Here is a 7,042-nt window from a genome sequence, read left to right as displayed (position 1 = left end):
GGAGCCAGCAAATCCATCTGTATCATCAGTGCAATTTCCCAAGCTACCTGTACCGACATTTACAGGCAAGTTTGTGGATTGGCCGGCATTTCACGATGCATTTGTTCAACTCATCCATAACAACCAGAAACTGTCCGACGTCCAAAGGTTTCATTTCCTGAAGCAAGCTCTTCCCTCGGATCGCGACGAGGATATTCAGCAGATGGCGCTTGCGGGAAATAACTATGCAACAGCTTGGAGTCTCGTCCTCAAGCGATACGACAACAAACTGCTGCAGTTTATGTACCATATGAACGGTTTGTATGACTTGCCACAGTTGACAAAGGAGCAGTCTGCTGATATAAAACATATGCTTAATGTTGCGACGGTTTGTCTCAATGCTTTCAAGAATCTAGATGTTCAGCATTGTTCATCTCACTTCCAGACTGCCAAGCACGACACTGCAAGCTTGGGAGCTCCATCTCGGTAGCTCTGCCGAACTTGCCACATTTTCTCAGCTACAATCATTTCTCAACGACCGTCTCGTCAGCATCGATGTGTTCGAAAATCGAGGCCACTCCACGACGCGGACACCTGTGCCGCAGCCTGTCAATCAAAGGCACCCGAAGAAGTCAGTTGGCAACGTAACATACAAGGGCAACAGTTTCCACGCCAAGATTGCGGTTGCCGAACACACTCGCTGCCCTCACTGTAGCGACAGTCACAATCTTCGGCATTGCCCGGACCTTTTGTCCAAGGACTGCTTTGCAAGGAAAGCCATCGTCGATCATGCAAAGGCATGCCTCAACTGTCTGAGCCGTTCCCATGCACTTTCAAAATGTACCAGTAAAAGGAACTGCACGCAGTGTGGTCAAAGACACCATACACTGCTGCACTTCCCAACTCCTGCTCAGGTGGCAACACAGCCTCACGCAGCCTCCCATAGCGCTCGTTCCGGTAACTCCTGGCAGTATACAACGAGCGACTCATCTGGCAGGGCTACACCTACGCAACTCTACGCTAGGACCCCACTTCCTACTCAGAGCACTGCACAGCCTCTCCCAGTTGTTCCCAACACTAGTTCCGGTGGTCATCCACAGTCTGCAGCGACCGACTCGTCTGTGAGAACACACTCTGCGCAACTAGTCTCCGCTACGGCAACGCATCACGGACCCAGCACTGTCCTTCTGGCCACTGCCCTGGTCACAATCCACAAACCCCACACTGGCCAATCAGCTGTGGTACGTGCGTTAGTGAATTCAGGCTCGGAAGGAACCCTCATTACAGAGCACACAGTGCAGGCTCTCAACCTCAAGCGGCATCCAATTTCGGCAGAAATTGCTGGAGTTGGGACCACCTCCAAGAACAGGTGTACCTACACTACAGAATTGTCATTACGTTCTTGTACTTCGCAGTTTTTTACTACCATTGATACTGCGTTTATACTTAAAACGCTTACATCGCAATTACCTTCAAAATCCATCAAATTGCAGCAATGTCCTCATTTGAACGGAATAGAACTCGCCGATCCCAGGTTCTACAAATCACAACGGATTGATCTTCTGCTGGGAGCGGACGTAATCCCACAGATCCTGCTTTCAGATATCCGCAGAGGAAAGGAGAACCAACCAATTGCACAGCACACCCAGCTTGACTGGATAGTCTTTGGTCGAGCCACTTCCACACGCTCACACGCTGTCACCATTAGATGTCACCACAACAGGCTAGAGAATCTCGTCCAGAAATTCTTCGAAATGGAGCATCTCGGTTCTGCAAAACAGCTCACACCAGAAGAGCGATGGTGCGAGGAGCATTTTAAACGAACTCACATCCGTCAACGAAACGGCAAGTATTTGGTACGGTTACCACTTAAGCGTTTGTTTGACCCTTCGCAGGTGCTAGGCAAATCACGTCAAATCGCGATTAATCGATTCCAAATGCTTCAACGAAGATTCCAAAGGCAGCCGGAGCTGCAAAATATGCCAAATATTCGGAAGTCATGAATGAGTACTTTCAACTAGGACAGGTGACCAAAGTAACAACCAAGGAGCAGCAGCATTGCATCATTAGCAAGGAGAATGGAATCGAGTCCACATGTTGCACCTTGCCTCATCACGCAGTATTCAAAGAGGAAAGTGTCACTACTAAGGTTAGAGTAGTATATGACGCCTCCTGTAAAACGTCAAACGGAAAATCGCTCAATGACGTCCTATGCACCGGACCAGCGCTTCAAAACGATCTAGCCGGCGTGGTCCTGAATTGGCGTTTCCATCGTTTTTTTTTTGCTGCCGACATTCAAAAGATGTATAGATGCATTGACATGAATGCAGAGGATTCGCAATATCAACGCATCTTTTGGCATGACGAACACAACCAAGTAGCTGAGTATTATCTCAACACAGTTACGTTTGGAACCGCTTCAGCTCCTTACACAGCCATTCGCGTCATACATCAACTGGCGCAGGATGAACGCGACCGATACCCACTCGCGGAAAGGGTCCTTCGACACGAAATATACGTTGACGACGTACAAAGCGGAGCTTCCACTCGCGAAGGAGCATTAGAAATTCAAAATCAATTGATCGGAGCCTTACGATCAGCAGGAATGGAGCTTCGAAAGTGGTCTGCGAATGACGCTTCTCTGCTACAAGACATACCTCCAGACCATTTATCTCATAAGACATTATTAGAGTTTGAGTACCAAGATCCCGTTAAAACCTTAGGCCTCTATTGGCATCCACATCAAGACTATTTTGGGTTCAAGATAAATTTTGAAATCAGTCACGCACATACTAAACGTTCTTTACTTTCCACAGTCGCCCGACTGTACGACCCATTAGGTTTCATCACGCCCTGTGTCATGACCGCGAAGGCGATACTCAAGGACTCATGGATGGCCCGCATCAAACGCAACGATGGCAGCCTAGCACAACTGGACTGGGATGAACCGCTGCCAACCGAACTGCTTGATAGATGGCAGGGATTCATACAGAACTTGCCATATGTCGAGCAAATTCAAGTACCACGATGGCTGCGCTTCAACATCCACGAGCTTGCGTCATTACAGCTACATGTTTTCTGCGATGGATCATCACTGGCGTATGCAGCATGTGCATATATTCGTGCAGAGCTACCAAACGGAATGATTCAAACTCATTTGCTAGCTGCACGCAGTCGAGTCACACCCACGAAACCGATCACAATTCCACGAGTCGAACTTTCGGGTGCGCTGCTGGCAGTTAAACTGGCAAAATGGATCCGGGACCAACTTCGCACTGCAGGACCACCTATGGCAACCTTCTATTGGTCAGATGCTACTATCGTTTTGTTTTGGATAAATGGAGACCCCCACCGATGGCAAACCTTTGTGTCAAATCGCGTTGGACAGATTTTGGAGCATAGTACATCAACTCAGTGGAGACATGTACCTACTGCGGTAAACCCAGCGGACTGCGCAGCTCGTGGCTTAACACCACAAGAGTTAGCAGTACATCCATTATGGTGGTCTGGACCATCATGGCTACAGCAGCCGGAAAGCCAATGGCCGGCAAACGGAGTTCCCAGTCAGGACATCGACAGGACTATAATCGAGGAGAAACCATCAGTTTTGTTCCAAAATGCTGTGCAAGTCTCGGAGGCTCCAGAAGCCTTCATCCAAAACTCGTCCTCATACGACAGGTTAATATCAGTCATGGCATATGTTCTACGGTTTATACATAACATTCAAGCCAAAGGGGACAAACTGTCTGGACCACTGAGTGTGCAGGAGCTCGACAACGCTTTAATTCATCTCGTTCGCAGCATTCAACAGGAGGTCTACGCGACAGAAATATTGAGGTTGAAGGGAAACAAGGCACTATCGGGCACACACAAGCTGTGTCAATTATCCCCATTTCTAGATGACCAACAAATTCTACGAGTCAGAGGTCGACTGCGAAATGCAATGCACCTTCCAATAAGCCAGCGACAACCAATGATCATTCCCAATCATCATCATTTTACCGATCTCGTCGTGCGTAATGCCCACCGTCTCGCACTCCACGGCGGCACCGAATTAACGCTGGCCACTATTCGACACAAATTCTGGATAGTCAACGGAAAACAAACTGTCAAACGCATTCTTCGACAATGCGTCCGATGTTTTCGTCACCGACCGAAACCAGCAGCACAATTGATGGCCGATCTTCCCCTACATAGAGTCAATCCGCCAACTCGTGCATTCATCGCCACCGGAGTGGACTATACAGGCGCGTTCGAAATTCAAGCATCCAGATTCCGTGGACACACAAACTACAAGGCGTATATCGCAGTTTTCATCTGTTTGGCTACAAAGGCAATTCATCTTGAAGCGGTCACGGGCTTAACCACCGAACACTTTCTCATGGCCCTACAACGTTTCATCGCGCGTCGGGGCTACTGTCAACACATGTGTAGCGACTGCGGCACGAACTTCATTGGTGCCGACCGGGCTCTTCAAACCTGGCAAATACATTTGAAACGAGAGCTACCCACAACTGTAATACCTGCTTTAGCGGCCCGAAACGTCCAATGGCATTTTAATCCACCGCATAGTCCTAATTTCGGAGGCCTTTGGGAGGCAAATGTAAAGTCTGTCAAAACAAATCTCTATCGAGCCTTTTCAGGATATAAAATGACCTACGAACAACTTGCTACCGTGCTAACACAAATTGAAGCCTGTTTAAATTCCAGGCCATTATGTCCACTAAGCGCGGAGCCGGAGGACCTAGCTGTCCTCACCCCGGCACATTTTCTTATTGGAGATTCATTATTAGCTCCGCCGGATGTAACGACAAGGGATGTTCCACTCACAGTCCAATTTCTGGAAAGACAGAAAATGATCCGGCAATTTTGGAAGCGTTGGAGTTCGGATTGGCTATCACATCTTCAAGCCCGTCCAAAGTGGCGACATGAAACCGACAATCTACAAGTCAGCGATCTAGTAATTGTCAAGGATGACCGACTGCCACCCAACGAGTGGAAACTGGGAAGGATAATAGAAGTTCACCCTGGAGCTGACAGTTTAGTCAGAGTCGCAACTGTTAAAACAGCATCAGGCGTATACAAACGATCGGTCTCTAAACTATGTTGTCGGCTACCGTTGTCACAGACCTCAGAATAATCCTACCACCGTTGCTAGCTCCATTCGACCATACATGTACCATAACAGACACTTTATTTATTCACAGAGCTTTCACATGTGACATCCTTTGGTTTCTAATACTGGTCCCAGTATTGAGGGCGGCATGGACGGTTTTCTAAGGGTTAAACTACAAAGAGAGTGAGAGCGCTCTAACTGCGATTGCCCACTCGGAGAACGGCGTCGTTTCATGCTAGGGCGGCGTAACCTCGTCTCCGATCACCAAGAAGAGTCTTCGTTTGCGTGTCGACGAAATCACAACGACAATTAGCAGTTGCAGCCGGCCGCGCTTAAACCCGTATTACCCATTACATTGTACTCTATACGCGATTAAGATTAAAGTTTAAGTTGATTGAAGTCCAAATGAATAAATCTCGAATTGTCTATATCGTGTAGTACATTATTAAACGCAAAGATTCCCCAGAGCATTTCTGCTCAACATTGAAATCTCGTATCGAGGATTTCACAACACTGTGGCATCCACAATTTTAAAGATATGAGAAAACCAAAAACGTAGAATTGTAGAGAATGACCATAACTTTAAGACTGCAGAATCTGAATTGGATCGTATCATTATTATAGCCAGCATCAAGAAAACAATTTCATTTTTTCTCTCTAACACACACGTAGCATAGCCGGCTTTGCTTAGAGTAAAACATTAGCGCCTAGATCTCAGAGACTATAAAAGCTGGAGCAACCAAATTTAGTATCCACACTCCTAATATATCGGACCGAGACGAGTTTGTTTCAAAAATTAGCCACACCCCCTTCCGCCCCCGCAAAGGACGAAAATCTGGGGCATCCACAAATCTCAGAGACTATTAACGCTAGAGTAACCAAATTTGGTATCCGCACTCCTGTTAGATCTCACTATAAAACGTATATCTCAAAATTTCGCCCCACCCCCTTCCGCCCACACAAAGAACGAAAATCTGTTGTATCCACAATATTGCAGATTCGAGAAAACTAAAAGCGCAGAATCATAGATAATGATCATATCTATCAGATTGCTGAATCTGGATCAGATCAGATCATTTTTATAGCCAAAAGGAACAAATCAATTTGCACTGGCTACGCAGAGCCCGACGTCACGCTCAGACTGATTTTCTGTCTCTCTCGCACGCACTCTTTGTCGTGTTAAACGGCACGGCGTCTGCCGGAGGAGAGCCATACTGACTTAGTATCGGGTATAACTGTAGAGTTGCGGTGTCCGCAGCAACTCACACCGTTCCCCCTCGTTTTTTTCTGGAATCAGCAATTCTGTGAAATCAACTCTAGCGGATGCCATTATTTCAGGATGTATGTAAGGGGTGTACGTATTTCTCTATTACTTATGTATGGTTACAACATGCTAATATCTGCAGACAATAGGAAAGCTTTGACTCAATGTATTTCTTAAAAAAAAATTATAATTTTCTTGGCTGATACTTATGAGAACCCGAACGGACTTCGAAGAGCTCGAAAAAAAATGGAGGACCAGCAATTCGAGTATAAATCCATATCCACTGACAAGCCCAAGGACTAAGTACCGCCAAAATCTCAAATTTCATACATAACAGAAAGCGCCTTCTGCAAACCTCTTCGCACCGACTCATACGTCATATCGGCGGAGCAAAAACGACAGTTGCTGGCTTTGTACCGAAGCTGAAGTAGAAAACAATAAAAATGTATACCTTGAAAGTAGGTCGAGCTCAGTTTTCAGAAATACGTATAATTAGGTCGATCTAGATCTACTCAGAATGTTCTTTGCATTGGCATTATCAAATACCGAGCATAAGTAGATTATATTGATTTAGGCGAATCGTTAGCTGAGACGTGCTCTAACTAGATTATAAACGCCGTAATCTTATACGAAAGAGTTTTACCACAATTCTGTAACCCGTTCTTAAGCAAGGTGCAATGGAT

The sequence above is a fragment of the Drosophila miranda genome (assembly GCF_003369915.1).
Source record: "Drosophila miranda strain MSH22 chromosome Y unlocalized genomic scaffold, D.miranda_PacBio2.1 Contig_Y1_pilon, whole genome shotgun sequence".
NCBI classification, from domain to species: Eukaryota; Metazoa; Arthropoda; class Insecta; order Diptera; family Drosophilidae; genus Drosophila; species Drosophila miranda.
This window is presented reverse-complemented; position numbering follows the sequence as displayed.